Raw genomic sequence first — 16,978 nt, 5'->3', positions numbered from 1 at the left:
AAAATAACACATTACGAGGGCCCCCTAAAATACACACATAGCGATGAGGACACACATTTGATATCGGATGCATGTATACGATACTCGACATGTTGTGGATTCATACGCGTCCATGTATGTGTTTGTGTTTCTGTCCACTGAAAAGACCTAGGCCCAGATACCCGCGCGTGAGCAACGAGCACTGCTAGTATTCACACTGTAGTCTGAAGCGATCATTCCTACTGAAGGCTTTGGTGCTGTTCAAGTCCAGGTCTGGACAGGATATGTCTAATGAAGGATAGAATGTTGTCATACAAGAAAGCAAGGTTACCATCTGCCTAAGATGACTGACATCACAAGAGGACTCCCCCCCCCCCATACCAACTTGAAGCAGTGTCTACTGTCCAAAGCTCAGACTGTGAGCAGCAATGAGCAAAACTGAACAACAGCAATTGTGTGTCCAAACCCATAAGATCTTTTTTTTTTGGATCCGGTTGCAGGGCCTGAACTCTGGGCCTGGTGCTGTCCCTCAGCTCTTCAGCTCAAGGCTAGCGCTCTACCACTTGAGCCACAGCGCCACTTCCGGCTTTTTTCTTTTTGCTTATGTGGTGCTGAGGAATCGAACCCAGGGCCTCTGGCATGCAAGGCAAGCGCTCTACCACTGAGCCACCTTCCCAGCCCCAAACCCATAAGATCTTAAAGAAAAAAAAAACATTAAAAAATCATTTTTTAAGCCAGTCCCTAGTGACTCACGCCTGTAATCCTATCTATTCAGGAAAGTCTTTGGGACCAATGAACCACCAGAAGCACACTGTGGCTCAAGTGGCAGAGTGCTCACCTTGAGCTGAAGAGCTGAGGGACAGCGCCCAGGCCTAGAGTTCAAGGCCCACGACCAATACACACACACACACACACACACACACACAATCTTTAAAAAAAAAACAAAACTCAGAGCCCAGAGTTCAAGCCCCATGACTGACCAAAAAAAACAAAAACAAAAACAAAAAAAACCTCGGTTTGTTATTACTTTTTGGAGGATGTTTGTGAGCCAACTTTTTATATTTTACTATTTAATGACTTTGTTTATATGGTATTGAGGAATGGAACCCAGGGCTTCATGCATGCTAGGCAAGCACTCTACCACTAAGCCACATTCCCACCCCTGTGGAGCCAACTTTTCTGCTAAAAATTGGCGAAGAAGAAGGAAAGAAAGTTTCTTTGCCTTTCCTAAACCCACTCATAATAGTGGGTAATCAAACGGAAGAGAGAGGATTACTTTTTTTTCTCTCCATTATGGTTATTTCTTCTTGCTGCTGCTGTTGTTATTGTTTTTTCTCCCTCTCAGAAAAGGATTTTCATTAGAACATCCCTATTTCACAACCCTTAACGAGCGAACAGAGGTAGACATTGGGCAGCTAATGTTGCTAGTGTCAATGAAGGAGAGACACAGCATCACCAATAAAGGCAGTTGGACCCCAAGAGAAACACGTCCATCCCACAAAACCTTCAAACCCAACTCACAGAAAACAGAGGTCAGAAGAGAAAACAGCTGACAATCAAGGCAATAAATATGTTCATGCAATGCAACGGATGACAAACTGCTCTCCCAGTAAATTCATGCCTCAAGCAAATACACTGACAAGAAAAAGGAAAGATGAAAAGCAGCAGCTACAGGTTACATAAGAGCCCAAACAGAGGATGTATGTTTCAGATTGTTACTAGATTCTATTTCAAACCATGAAAGTAAAGTTACAACATTTATGGGAACATTGGAATATAAATACTGACCGCGGTGACTTTTTTTTTTTAGGTTTGATATTGAGACTATGTTTTAAAAGAGTTGCTATCTTCTGGAAATGCCAGCTAAAAATATGAATAAGCAAAGCTGGGCACTGGTGGTTCACGCCTATAATCAGCTACTCAGGAGGCTGAGATCTGAGGATCAAGGTTCAAAGCCAGCCTGGCAGCAAAGTCCATGAGACTCTAATCTCCAATGAACCACCAGAAAACCAGAAGTGGCGCTGTGGTTCAAGTGGTAGAGCGCTTGCCTTGAGCTGAATAGCTCAGGGGCAGCGCCCAGGCCCGGAGTTCAAGCCCCACGACCAACACAAAAATAAATAAAAATAAAATAATAATAATATATATGGATAATCAGAAACTGGAGTTTATTGCCAATGTGCACCATCAGATGTAAGTTAAAAACTGTTGCTGGTGTTGCTTGTGCTATCTATGCAGGGATTTATTGTATTTTTTTCTCTCCCCTTTTGTGTGTCTGAAATATCTTATAAAAGCCCCACACTCAGTGTAAAAGCTCCCAATTCTCATCTAAATTCCCTCTTCCTTCCTCCCCAACTCCTGCTCCTGCCTGATGTAATCTTTTCCCTGCTGCCTTTGAGACAGATCAAAGAGACCCAATGCCTCCTAAGAGCATCTGGCCAGGGATTAAACACCACTGAATGTCACTGAGCATGTCACTTTTGTGCCGAACTTTCACTGAGTCTTTATTGTAAGCACTCTTCCAGTGTTTGGTTAGTTGTTGGATTTTTTTCCCCTTTCTGTGAGTGAGAGAAACTGCCAGGAACTGACCATTCAGTCCGTTGGCCTTGGGTGGGGAAGTGTCAGCCAAGCGGTCCCTTCTTTGGCCGCCAGCAGCCCTGCCCTCACGGCAGCCTGGATACTTTACGACGACTCCGAGAACAGGCTCAGGTGACCGCTACAACTGAGACTTCCCCTTCAGGAGGCCTTGTTCTAGTCCCAACTGCTCCAGACACCCTGTGCTGGTCTGGGAAGACAATACTCTTCCTTGGTGAACACTAGATGATCCTGTTCACTCTGCAACCATTGTCACTCAGCCAGGGTGGGGGAAGCACTATTCCCAGAGGCTCAAGCAGAACGTTTGTGGTTGGTGCAATGAGAGGCCTCTGATTGGTCTTTAGGTAAGGAAGGCCTGTGATTGGTGCAATGAGAGGCCTGTGATTGGTCTTTAGGTAAGGAAGGCCTGTGATTGGTGCAATAAGAGGCCTGTGATTGGTTTTAGGTAAGGAAGGCCTGTGATTGGTGGGAGTCACAATGCCACATTTGCATACATACTAGTTATACTTCTTTTCTCTCTGTAACAGTGCTATTTAACATGTTTTTCAAGTCAGCTGGAAACAACCTCTTGTGCTACCTAGTATTACAACATTAAGCCCATTAAAAGGCTTCTCCTTGAGAGTCTTTTTCTCCTTTTTGGGCTACTTGTGATTTCTATCAGAGGTGACAAGAAGTAGTGGCTGTAATAGCAGCAAGCACGTGACTGATCAGATCCAGATATGAGCCACAGGTGGAAACTATGAGAAATGGGAGACAACGAAGGATTGCAGAGATACAGAAAATGCAAAAACTGCAGGTCCAATCTTCCACTCACTGCAGAAGTTCTAGAAAGATGACCAAGCCCAAGAAGGGAGGGGGTCTGACATCCAAAGCTAGGAAGTTATAACCCCAGTTGCCTTTTAGAAACAGAGGGTAGCAAGGAGCCAGCGGCTCACGCCTGTCATCCTAGCTACTCAGGAGGCTGAGATCTGAGGATCACGGTTCAAAGCCAGCCCTGGCAGCAAAGTCATGAGACTCTTAATCTCCAGTGAACCACCAGAAGACCGGAAGTGGCGCGGCAGCTCAAAGTGGTAGAGCACTAGCCTTGAGCAAAAGAGCTCAGTGCCCCGCCCTGAGTTCAAGCCCCATGACCGATACATTAAAAAAAAATAATTAAATAAAAACGAAGGGTCCCAACACCCCTTAGGTGCTGCCACAAGCTCCAGAGCACTGGTCTCCAAGAGTGGCACCATGGTCAGTTAAAACCCAGAACGATGATTAAGACACTCACCTGAGCACCTAGAGTGACAAGTCTCTGGTTGCTGGAACTTGAAGCCATAAACCTTTGGTTCTCAGAAGCCAGAACTAGAAGCCCCTGGATCTGTTAGTCCAACCTACAGGCCCTCAGCCCTCAAAGGCTCAGAAGCACTGACAACCACACCTGGGCCTAGTCAACACTTCTGTTTGGACCAAACGAAAGAACCCTAGCCAACCGATCGGCAACCCTTCCTATAATCTTTGCTGTTTCTAGGCTTCTCAAACCTCAAAAACTCTCACTCACAACAATGCTTGAGGTTTCCCCCTTTACTATAAGAAAACCCTAGCACTTCTCTTCGGAGAATCACAGCCAGTGAACAAAACCTCCAGAGCCCATCAAAACCAAGCCTCTTTGTTTACCTAACACTCTTTCTTTTCTCCCTTGCAAACACAACTTCTGGAATGGATCCTGAGTGTGTTTGTAGATCATTCTCTACCGAAAGGAGTGGGAAATCAGCCATTTTTAGGTCAGGAGATGCAAGTCACTGCCAAACCCACATCTATCGGAAAGTAAAGACGTCCTGGAAATTTGAGCAAGGGCCTACATGAAAACAAGCTCTGCTCCTCCGGCCCGAGTGACTGGGGCCTGTGAGGTAATCTTTCACAGGAGACTAATTCTACACATCTACTCCACCCACATGTACAACAGAGCCTGCGTGGGGCGCTGTTCTGTCCTCGTGGAAGAGGAATTAATCAAATGTTTAAAAACGAGCAATGTGCTGTGACCATCACTTTCCAAATGCAGCTGCCATTCAGGGTAGGTTTTAAAGTCATTGTCAGCAAAAGCTGGCAGCCTGGTTTCACTCAAAGATATAATGACACCCACAGGTGTTAGGGCTTCTTACACTAGGATGACTAAGAGAAGGGTGAACCCCAAAATTCTGGGGCCTGAGCGCTGTCCCTGAGCTTTTGTGCTCAAGGCTAGCGCTCTACCACTTAAGCTACAGCGCTACTTCCAGCTTTTTTTTTTTTTATAGTTAATTGGAAACAGTCTCATACATGTTCCTGTTCATTGTTGGCTTCGAGCCATGATGCCCAGATCTCAGCTTCCTGAGGAGCTAGGATTACAGGCGTGAGCCATCAATGCGGGGAGAGAGTGAGGCTTTGGAAATGCAGACTCTTAATATCACACGTGAAATGCTGCCATTCCGTAAGCATGTCCTTTTTTTCACTTCCAGGAAGGAAAATAAAGTAAGATAGTAGGTAAGATACTAAGAATACTAGGCCTCTAAGCTAGTGCCCTGGGTAAGGGTGAGTTCAGAGTGCAAATCTATCATTAGCCACTTAGACGAGCTATATAAGCAAGTTATTTGTTGCCTCCAAACTTCAGTTTCGTTATCTGTAAAAAGATGATAATTTATAGTGGGGCTTATCCTCTGTGACTATTCTGATGAATGGAAAACTTTATACAATGGGAACTTCTTTTTTTGTGGGGGGGGGGCCTGAACTCTGGGCCTGGGCGCTGTCCCTCAGCTCTTCAGCTCAAGGCGAGCACTCTACCACTTGAGCCACAGTGCCACTTCCGGCTTTTCTCTTTTTGCTTATGTGGTGCTGAAGAATCGAACCCAGGGCCTCAAGCATGCAAGGCAAGTGCTCTACCACTGAGCCACCTTCCCAGCCCACAATGGGAATTTCTTAACACAGTAGACAGCACCAGGGAACATATAGGTAATGTGAACACCCAAAAGCAACAGTACAGCCAGGTGCCAGTGGCTCACGCCTGTCATCCTAGCTACTTCCGGAGGCTGAGATCTGAGGATCGTGGTTTGAAGCCAGCCCAGGCTGAAAGGTCCCCTGAGACTCTTATCTCCAATTAACCACTCAAAAATCCGGAAGTGAAGCTGCGGCTCAAAGTGGTAGAGCAGCTAGCCTTGAGCAAAAAGGGTTCAGCGACAGCACCTAGGCCCTGAGTTCAAGCCCCATGAGTGACCAAAAAAAAAAAAAAAGTACAATGAAATTAGCTTTTGGTCTGATTGATTTTTTAATCACCATTTGCAATCATGGGAACCATCATTGGCCAAATCAGACTGAGAGTTTCCAGTGTTCAGAAACAGAAATATGGGTTTGTGAGGTAGGAATAAGAAAACAGAACCACAGAAAATTCCTGGTTGGCTAACGCGAGATTTGTGGACGGGTGGAGAGACTCGCCCATCTTCGGGACAAACTGGCCTATTCCGGAGTTTATCTGCTTCCTTAAAGTTTCAGTTGCACTTAGCCATGGGTGACTGCTTTGTGCTCGGGTCTGGTCTATGTGGTGTGGTCTGGGCTATAGCGCCTGGTTGCAGGAGTTCAGTCTAAATCAAGGGCTTCCCCTATTCCGGGGCAACCAGCTTGCTGTTAAGAGAGTAGATGAGAGAAACACTGTAGCAAATTCCCTACCAAAAAGGAAGGTGCTAGATGTATACTCTACACTAAGATGGTATGGCATACACACCTTCCTCCATTTGGCATCTTGTCAGTTCTGGGGGAAGAAGTGGCTTTTATTGCTTACCCAGGGGGACAGTATGACTGGAAGTGAAAGCTGTCACTCAGGGTCACAGCTCAGGGCAGAGGTTGAGGAGACAGCGGATATCTTGCTCTTTCTTCTACACACCTGCTTTGGTACCATTTTTTTTTTTTAACAACACATAAATGTCAAGCATGTTCCCCCTCCCCCTCCCCAAGGTGGCTGCCTTTTCCTTCCTCAAAAACAAGACGCTGCCAAACTAGAAAGATTAGGTAACTGTCACATCTCTGTGACAACTGGCAAAGTGACTCTAAAAGTTCACGTGGATTTTTTTTTTTTTTTTGGCCAGTTGTGGGGCTTGAACTCTGGGCCTGGGCGCTGTCCCTCAGCTCTTCAGCTCAAGGCTAGCGCTCTACCACTTGAGCCACAGTGCCACTTCTGGTTTTATGTTGGTTCATTGGAGATCAGAGTCTCACAGACTTTCCTGTTTTAACTGCAATCCTCAGATCTCAGCCTCCTGAGAAGCTAGGATGACAGGCATGAGCCACCAGCACCTGCCTATGTGGAAATTTATGGAACCTACTCAAGGGCAGAAAGGACAAGAAAACTGGAAAGCTCACACTTCCTGATTTCAAAGTTTAACTACAGAGCTATAATAAAAACAGTGTGGTGCTGGCCTAAGGATAGATGTAGAAATCAATGGAACACAAATGGGAATGGGGAAACAAACCCTTACATCCTGGACAATTGCTTGGCAACTAGAATATCAAGTGAAGTCCATGGAGAAAGGGTATCTACCCTTCAACAAATGAGGCTGCCGTAACTGTCTCCACATGCAAAAGAATAATACTGGATCCTGGCCTCAGACTAAAAATTAACTCAATGTGGATCAAAGATCTAAAGTTAAGAGCTAGCACTGTAACACTCTTAGAAGAAAACCAGGGAGTAAATCTTCATGCCCTTGGATTATATAATGACCTCCAATCCACACGCAAAAACACACAGAAATAAAACGCCATCAAAACGAAAACCATTTTTGCTTCAAAAACCACCGTTGCCAGGTGCCAGTGGCACACGCCTGTCATCCTAGCTACTCAGGAGGCTGAGATCTGATGATCACGGTTTGAAGCCAGACTGGGCAGGAAAGTCTGTGAGACTCTTAGCTCCACTAAATTAGAGAGGAAAAAAAAAAAGTCCAAAGTGGAGCTAAGGCTCAAGCGGTAGAGCACTAGCCTTGAGCACAGAAGCTCAAGGACAGTGCCCAGGCCCAGAGTTCAAGCCTCAGGCCTAGCAAGGTTCCAGTGGCTCACATCTGTAATCCCAGCTACTCTAGTGCCCGAAATCTGAGAATCCGAATTTGAAGCCAGACCAAGCAGAAGGCTATGAGACTCTTATCGCCAATAAACTACAAAAAAAAAAAAAAATCCAGAAATGGAGCTGTAGCTCAAGTGGTAGTGAGCTAGCCTTGAGCAAAAAAAAGCTCGGAGAAGCTGGGTGCTGGTGGCTCGTGCCTGTAATCCTAGCTACTTGGGAGGCTAACCAGCCTGGGCAGGAAAGTCATTGAGAGTCTTATCTCCAATTAACCAACATAAAACCAGAAGTGGCGCTATGGCTCAAGTGGTAGAGCGCTAGCCTTGAGCTAGAGACCTGAGGGACAGCGCCCAGGCCCAGAGTTCAAGCCCCATAACCAAAAACAAGAAAAGAAAAGAAAAAGCTCAGGGACAGTGCCCAGGTCTTGAGTTCAAGCCTCAGGAAGCCCCACCCCGCTAAAGTTCAATGATTCTCCACACTCAGTAGAATGACTACAATAACAAGGACAGAAAATAAATATTGGAGAGCATGGGGAGAAATTCGAGCTACCACTGCTGATGGAGTAGCAAACTGCTGCAGCAACTTGGAAAAACTTTGACATTTACTTCCTTGTGCTCATTTCTTTGTCTATTTTCTGTACCAGCACCCAGGCTTGAACTCAGAACCCTGCATTCTCACTTGACTTTTTTGCTCATAGCAGGCATTCTACCCTTTGAGCTATACTTCCAATCTGGCTGTTTGCTCATCAATTGGAGATGCAGTCTAAAAGACTCTCCTGCTTGAGCTAGCTTTGATAGCTCAATCCCTATGTCTCAGCCTCCTGAGTAGCTAGGATTAAAGGCGTGAGCCACCAGTGTTTCTGTCTTCATGATTTTCAACAGAGGGCTACCACAGATAACCAGGACTCAGCTCAGTTCCATTTGTGTGGCTTCAGTTCAATCCACACAAACACCTACATATAAATGCGCACAGCAGCATTATACATAATACCCAAAAGGCGGAAACTCTCCAGCTGTCCAACTGATAGAGCAACAAAACATGGGACAAAGCCACCCAATGGACTATTATTCAGCCGTGAAACAGATCTTAGTTCAAATACACACTATAGCCACCACATGTGTGAACTTGGAAACTGTTACACTAAGGAAACGAAGCCAGGCATACACTCCACTCCATTCCTACCACGTGTCCCAGAATAAGCAAATACACACACAAAAGGCAGGGCAGGCTTGTGACAGTCGGGGATAGCATGTGGGGGAGACCGGTGTTGTTGCTAAAGGACATGAGGTCTCTTTTTGAGACACCAACGCTGTTGTAGAATTCTCTGTGATACATTTGTACAACACTGTGAACACAGTAACACACACACACCCCACAAAATGGTGTGGTTTCATGGGTGGATCATACAAAATGCCAATTATATCTCAATAAAACCGGTTACCAAAAAACCATGTTGACAGTTTAATAATATTTTCATGATCGCTTTGGGCAAAGGTTGGGTTCAACATCAACAGGAAGAGAGAGAGAGATGGAGCCAGGGCTCTAGGAATTGGGGGGGGGGGGAGGAAGATGGGGGTCCCCCTCTACCCAGTGTTAGCTGTGGCGAGCCACAACCAACAGAAGGTGAGAGAGAGAAAAACAGCACGGGACACACCCACCCCGCCCCCAGGAGCAGCCCCGGAGCTAATTTCCATTTCCTTCTCCCCAGGTGGAGCAGGTGCTTCACCCAGGGGCACCAGACAGACTGTTCTCGTGATGAGAAACCTCTGACACCTGGGTAGGGGACACGTTCTGGGGCTCCCAGGGGGCATGGAGCCCCGATACCACTCCTTCTGGGAAAGATGAGTGAGCCCCATGTGGAAAAGGACAGGGTAGAGCTATGAGGAAGAAAAAGAAGATTCTTCCTGAGAGGGGAAGGAATGAAGGAAAAAGGTCACTCTACAATGTTTGTGAAACAAATGAAGGAACAAAAAGCCATGTAAGAAAAGCAAATCCATCGAAAGAATGGACCTTGGCGCTCGTTTTTAGCATCACGGGCACATCCGAGCAACGGGAGGGGCTTTGGACATGATTTAGGTTAAGTGGGAAATGGGGCAGAGGGAGGGGTACGGCGTTAGAGAGTGGAAATCACAGCAGGGAGCCAGGAGATGGTGCAGGAGAGATCCCAGTCGGCATCTGGAGATGGAGAGGGGGTACGGGGGAAGTTAAAAGCAGCAGCATGGGGCTGGGAAGGTGGCTCAGTGGTAGAGTGCTTGTCTAGCACGCATGAAGCCCTGGGTTCGATTCCTTGGCACCACATACACAGAAGAAGCCAGAAGTGGCATTGTGGCCAGCAAGGGGGCCAGATACAGCAGGTGCCCCCATACCAACAACAGGGCCAGAGACAGACAGGTGCCCAGCACAGACCGGCGAGGTAGGCTGTGGTTCAAACGCCTCACTGCCTGTCTGTTGGGACCAGAGGCTCCACACCTGCAGCTTCTTCGCACTCAGGGGAACTGGGGACCCACAGCAGAGACCCAAGTCCCCCCACCCCACCCGATCTGGGCCTCTGAGAAGGTCTACCCTTCTCATTTTTCACAAGGAGGGGGAGAAAGGGGCTTTGGAGGGGGTGAAACAATTGTCGTGCGGTTTGCTTTTTTTCCCCCTCAGCTGCTTCCTGTGCTGTTATAATGGGCTGAAGAACTCTTTCCTGTGATAGCCAAACCCCGGCTGCTCCCCGCAGCTCGGGGCCTCAGCACGGTCCTCTTGCCAGGGGAGGTCTTGGGTGGTGTCAGGCTGCCACAGAAGAAACCCCAAGGTAACTTGCATCCGGGGAATGGGGCTGCCACTCAGAGGCCCCTGGAACTGGGGTGGGGGGGAGGGGAAAGGATGGATGGCTGCCTTCGAGGTGGCCCAGATCTGAGCCTGCAGATGCCAGCTCCATCCCTGTCCAATGACAGCGTGACATGGCTCAGTCTGAAGACTGACCTAGGCCCCAGATCATTACCGCTTCACTCGCTCTAAAAGGGCCAAGTTCTCTGTGTGTGAAATGCGGCGCATGGACATCTCGCATGTGGTATCAGGTTTATGTCAGAGTAAATACATTGGTAGGCTAAAACCTAAGGTCCACACACTACATACAAAGCGAAGGCTCAAGGTGACCCCGAGGCGTGTGGTTTCCTGTGTGTCTCTTTTCCTAAGTGGAAGAAAACAGGGCGGAGGTGGGGGCCCTGGCTGTGAGGGGTGGGTACTAAGCCTGTTCATGTTGTCTTACCATGTGAACTTTAAACCAATGGGGTGGGGATGGGAGGGAAGGAGGTGGGAGAGAGGGAGGGAAGGGGTAATACTGTCCCCAAAGAAATGTACCCAGCAGCTGACTTACGTAACTGTAACTCCTCTGCACATCACCTTTATGTTCACAAGAAAAATACAAATTAAGCCAGGTGCCGGTGGCTCACGCCTGTCACCCTAGCTACCCAGGAGGCTGAGATCTGAGGACTGTGGTTCAAAGCCAGCCCAGACAGGAAAGTCTATGAGACTCTGATCTCCAGAAGATACAAAAAGAGAAAAAAGAATCTCTGGAAGTAGGAGCTATGGCTCAAGTGGTAGAGCTCATGGATGGCACCTAGTCCCTGGGTTCAAACCCCAGAGCTGGCACAAAAAGAAAGAAAGAAAAAGAGAGGGGGGGGAGTTGAGGGGAAGGGTTGGGAAGAGAATGAAGAAAAGGGGAGACATGGATCTAGGGCACTGTACTCTGAACTGATTTGTACTCCTTTGTACAACTACCTTAAAATAACAAAAAATGTAATTAAAAAAAAATGTCTCCAGACCAGAACAATCCCTTGTAAGAAATCCCACCCTCTCATATCATTTCTCTCAAGAATTGCACCCTCTTTGGGTTGTTCCTCCGGTGGAAGCTTGGCTGAAGTGGCCATGTGTGGAGGAGATGCCACCATCCTCGGCACAAAGACTGGCACTGGAAAGCCAGCATGCCGCCGCTTTGCATCATGGGAGGCATCCCACAGTCACTTGACAAGACCTGTGAGGTATCATTGTACAGACACAGGGCCTCTATCACCGCTTTCCCCTTCCCTCCCTGCGCCTGCCCACAGATCCGTCTTCCGAGACTGACACTCGACATATAATAACCTGTTCCTGTAGGAATGGAGGGCACCCATCCAAAAGAGCCACCTTCTCTCCCTACACCCATAGCTTCCTCTCTAAATCGGTCCAGGGCTGGACCTACTGCTTGCCCAATTGGCCCAGGCAGCAAGGGAAGGGCTGGTATGAAGGCCTCCACAGGAAGTGACGGATAAATTCTGTGTCCTGAGTCCACTGTTGCTGGTCTATCTGTGCCGGAAATGAGAGTGAAGCATGCCCTGGACACTTAGGGGTGGTTGCAAAATGGCAAAGGAAGAGGCCCTGGGTGTGTTGAAAGCTGAGATCACCTTCTGGGCTTCTGCTCACCAATTCCCATCCCCTCCCCCCTTTTCTTGGCCTACTCAAGTTCTGCCGATCTCCCCTAGATATGGGAGACCCCTTCCTACCTACCTGAGTCCCCTACCACTTCCATGTCCGCTTGCCCTTTCTTCTCCATCCCTTTGGCACTTGGTGAAATTGATCACAGAGCCAAACTCCCCTTGCAAAGAGCAAGAGGAGGAGGAGGGCAGCTCAGGAGACAGAGGGCCTAAGAGCTGTGGGGTCACTCTGAGTGGGTGTCAAATTCTTAACGATCATGTAAATAATGCATGATGACAGCCATAAAGCTAGAAATGGAATTATCCTCATTACATGCGAAACCCTGCACTCCGCTCATTCATGCACCCTCCATTTAACAAGGGCATCCTTGAATGGGCCAGTCCCTCCCCACACACCCACTCCCCATCCCCACCCCCCCACTGGCAGCCTGGGAGGCTACCCCAGGTGCCACCCCAACTCCCTGTCAACACCTTGGGCTACTAATGCCAGGGCCAAGCCTCTGAACCCTAGATAGGGCTCTGCTCCTCAAATCAAATCTAAAAAGACAAGGCCAAAAGGCCCTGCACAAAGGCTCCAATGAGGTGGCTGATATCTGCTTTCGTCAACTACAAGTGAATAATTAATACTTGCCAGGAAAGAAATAGACTCATTGTTATGGTGGCCACATGGAGGCCACAAAAGGCCATTCTGCGAGGCTCTTGGTGGATCCCTGGGGCTAGCAGTGGCCCAGAGAAGCCTCTTTGAGCTCATAGGCCAGATGCTGCAACGGGAGGACCCAAGCCCTGCCCAGTTCTCCAGGAATGCCGTTTCCAATGCTAATGAGCTTGTCCTCTATTCATCACCTAATGCCTATGCATCATTCAATTTGGTTTTCTGAGCAGTGATACAGCCCCAGAGACACACTGAACACCAGGAGGGTGTAATTTTGTCTTTGTTGTTGTTGTTTTTTAAATCCTCTTCTGTGCCAGTCTCTGACCTGAGTAAAAACTCTCCAACCCTTACTGGATTCTGGGCCCCACTCTTGGCCTATTGCCTAAAGCAAAGTTTTCCTTTTCCATTTTCCAGCACACATGCATACAAGGGTGCCCACAGAAACCAGTCAGAACTGGCCAGGAAATATAATAAAGCAGCTTAGTGAACAGAGAGATAATGCCCCCAGCCAAGGGGCTCGGCCAGCACAGCTACCCAGAGGCACTGGCTTTGTTAAGCAACAACTCATTCTTTCTGTGGTCTCCTAACCACCCGGGGAAGATGGCAGCTGGTGCCAGCAAGGGACTCCTGTGTCAAAGTTTCACGACATACATGTGGATGCTGGGTGCTCAACAAAAGCCTTCTGACACACACAGACACACACACACACACACCTACTTTTCCAGTATTTTTGCTCTCCGGGCCAAAAGCTGCCCTTGCTAAATACAGAGCTGACAGCTGCTAGACACTGTCATTTCTGAGTTGGTTCCCCATTAGAATTTACCCAGCCACCCACCCACCTTCAACTCCAGCTCACATGGGAAATTCTACCATTAGAGAAGAGTTCATTCTGCCACAGAAAGCGTTATTCCCACCCTTACTCCACAACCCCCCCCCCAACCCCCATTAAAATGTCTTCCATGCTTATTTCCTTTCTGGTCCACCGAATTCTCAAAAGCACCTGTTCTGCATCCAATGGGAAATTTTCATATTTGGCTCTTCAAGATCAGTGCGATTCACTGGCTCCTTCCTTGAAAACAAGTGCTGACGTTGGAGAGAAGGAAAGAGCAGACCCCCGGACAGAAGGGGAGGAGGCAGTGGAGGTTCAGAGGCCCCAGGGAGAGGTCCAGAACTGGGGTACAGTCATGAAAAACAGCCAGACGAGGCCCTGACAATCCTGACCATGGATACACACCTAGGTTTTTGCCCTCCAAGATCTAAAGGCCGGAATGGATCCTCGCAGGGCCTGTACTCGGGAATAAAGCCTGGACATACACTGTCCTAAGAGTGACAGAGGCAGGACGTGGAAAGCGAAGGATAGGACCCACCACCACTGCTGAGGCCCTCCGGTCCGCAGGCCTGCCATGGGGCCTGGCTGGCCACGCGGAACCAGCGCCAGCTTACCCATAGGGGAGAGAGCTAGGAGAAGCTGCTTGCCTGCCTGCAGGTTCTCGGCCTAGCTGGAGGGGCAGCTGCCCATGACTCCCAGGAAAACTGGCTAAGCAAAGTTCAAAGGCAGATTCGGGCCAGCCGTGGAGTCCTTTCCACCCAGGCTTTCTGAAACCACGCCACCTGCCCCCGATGCCCCCCTGCCCCCTCTGCCCTACGCAGGTGGGGGGGGGGGAGCGGGGTAGGATGGTCGGTTCCGGCCAGGGCTGCAGCTTTCTGGTGCTATCCGAGCTCAAGGAAACCAACCTTTCCAGCCAGAGGTCTGCCCACCGATCCCTTCTCCCCCACCCCCCCACCCCGTCCTCCCTTCCCCCAGACAGCCTGGTCTAGCCCGGCTGGTGCAGGCCAGAAGGCTTCAAAGCAATCAGCCCGGTTTCCCCCCCAAACCCAGCACCCCCGCCCCGCACACATGGGCCCCCCCCAGCCCGCGACCCCCGGCGGGCAGCGGCCAGGCCGGCCCGGGGGCGGCGGAGGCCGAGGCCAGGCCCCCCCCCCCCCCGCGCTCAGCGCACCCCGCCCCGGGCGATCCGCTCGGCGCCGCCCCGGGGGTCGCGGCGGGGCCCGCGGCGGCCGCAGGTGTCTCCGCCGCCCGCGGTGGGCGCCGCCTCCTCTCGGGGGCCCGGGGCGGCTCGGGCCCGGGGCGGGCGCACCTGCTGCAGCCGGGGCCGGCGCGGCGGCGGCGAGGGGGGAGGGGAGGGACGCCCGGGGGGCGCGGGGGGCGCGCGGGGCGGGGGGGGGGCTGCGGCGGGGCCTGCGGGGACCCCGGGCCGGGAGCTGGGGGGGCGCCCGCCCCGCGCGCATCCTCACTGCGGCATCCGCCACCCCCCCCACACCCCCCCGCACACCCCGCCGCTCCCGGGGCCGGCGAGGGTCGCTTACCTGGGTCTGCAGATCGCCCGGGGAAGGGACCGAGGCCACCGCTGCCAGGCCCCGCGCCGGGGCGCAGGTCGCCGAGCCCCGCTGCGCTCCGCGCCCCCGCTCCGCTGCGCCGCCCGCTCCGGCTCCAGGCCCCGCCCCGGACACGCCCCCTCGCCGGCGCAGGCCCCGCCCCCTCCCCGGGCCCCGCCCCCTCGCCGCCGCGGCTGTCACACAAAGAGCCGGAAGTGGCTGCGGCCGGGGGCGCTCGGCTGCACCCTGGAGCTCGGGGTTTGGGGGCGGCGGTGGGGAAGGGAGGTGGGAAGCGCTGGATCCGGAGCTCCAGCCCCTGAGCGCCGGCCTGGGTGCATCGAATGGAGGAGGAGGGGGAGGCCAGTCCCACCTGCAGCTCGGCCGGACCCCAGCTCTGCGCGTCCAGGTGTCTGCGGCCCCGGCCGGCCGCTGGGTGTGGGTGGGGCTGCGGGAGGCCACGCCCCCCGGGGTCCACCTGCTTCATCCGCCCCGGCTGGGCGCGGCCCACCCCGGGAAGGCGTCGGGGAAGCCATCGAGGGGAGAGTGGGCTCAGGTGGGACCTTCCCGCCACCGTTGGTCCCTCCTGCGCCCCAGCATGAGTAACTCACCCCCTGCGAACAGGGGTTTCGTAGCCGGGGTCGGTGTCAGCCTCGGGAAAGCGGTGCCCAGGGCCGGGGAGGACCCGGGGACGGGCACCTGCTTCCCCTGTGACAGAACGCCGCTGGACGCCTGTCATCCCAGCCCACGGGAGGCTGAGATCTGAGGATGGCAGTTCGAAGCCAGCCCTGGCAGGAAAGCCCCATGAGGTTCTTATCTCCAATGAACCACCAAAAAGCTGGAAGGAGAGGTGTGGCTCAAGTGGTAGAGCACCAACCATCAGCAAAAAAAAGAAAAGCGCGAAGGGACAGTCCCCAGGTCCTGAGTTCAAGCCCTAGGACTGGAAGAAAGAAGCAAGAAAGCAAGAGAAGGAAGGATGGAAGGAAGGATGGAAGGAAGGAAGGAAAGAAGGAAGGAAGGAAGGAGGTACAGGGGCTGGGAAGGTGGCTCAGTTGTAGACAGCTTGCCTTGCATGCATGAGGCCCTGGGTTCGATTCCTCAGCACCACATAAGCAGAAAAAGCTGGCTCAAGTGGTAGAGCGCTAGCCTTGAGCTGAAGAGCTGAGGGGCAGTGCCCAGGCCCAGAGTTCAGGCCACACAATGGACAAAAATGAATGAATGAATGAATGTAGGTACAGATACAGGGGAAGGTCTTGCATCAAGGAAATGTTCGTAAGAGCCTTCACATTTGTCCCTCCCCCTCCAGCTGACCCATGAAGGGCGGAAGCTGCTCTACTGCAGTCTCAGGGAAGAACTTGCTAAGTCTTTGCCTTCCGTGATCACACGTTGCACACATCATTCCCCGTGTGCACAGAACTCACGAGCCTCTGTGGCTTGGTGTTACATCACTCCTCTGATTTAAATTGCTATTTCAGAACTGATGACTTACATAGAGAGACCCATATATTTCCCTGATGCCTTGGGAGAAGGCTGTGGGGGTGTTTGTGGAGGATGCCTTCAAAAACAGAGCTCAGATTTTCACATATATATATATTTCACATATATATATATTTCTACCACAATCTTTGAGATTTCAAGTGTAATAATAACAAATTCACTAATGACAAAGAATCACAATAAGTCTGATTTTCATTCTAAAGGGCATACTATTTTGAGTAGTTCTCTTTTTCTGAGAGACATGTATCTTTCTTGTCTTTTCTTTTTTCTTTTATTGTGGGTCTTGTGGCTTGAACTCAGGGGCTGGGCACTGTCCCTGAGCCTCTTTGTGCTCAAGGCTAATGCTCTACCACTTGAGCCACTTCCGACTTTCTC

At 50.8% G+C, this 16,978-nt stretch overlaps 1 protein-coding gene across 2 annotated transcripts in view; it reads right to left on the bottom strand.

Moving 5' to 3' along the window:
- LOC122101050 (cytoplasmic FMR1-interacting protein 2-like) overlaps window positions 1-15,199 on the bottom strand; it is a 35,852-nt gene extending 20,653 nt beyond the window's left edge. Inside the window, exon 1 of one of the 2 annotated variants that reach the window (XM_042671407.1) lies at window positions 15,101-15,199. The gene's annotated coding sequence lies outside the window, so the exon portion shown is untranslated. The remainder of the gene's footprint in view (window positions 1-15,100) is intronic. The other variant, XM_042671408.1, reaches the window with a different exon arrangement.
- Window positions 15,200-16,978: the final 1,779 nt, after the last annotated feature.

The sequence above is a fragment of the Dipodomys spectabilis genome, unplaced genomic scaffold (assembly GCF_019054845.1).
Source record: "Dipodomys spectabilis isolate Male_0828 unplaced genomic scaffold, ASM1905484v1 ptg000621l, whole genome shotgun sequence".
In the NCBI taxonomy this organism is placed as follows: Eukaryota; Metazoa; Chordata; class Mammalia; order Rodentia; family Heteromyidae; genus Dipodomys; species Dipodomys spectabilis.
This window is presented reverse-complemented; position numbering and strand designations above follow the sequence as displayed.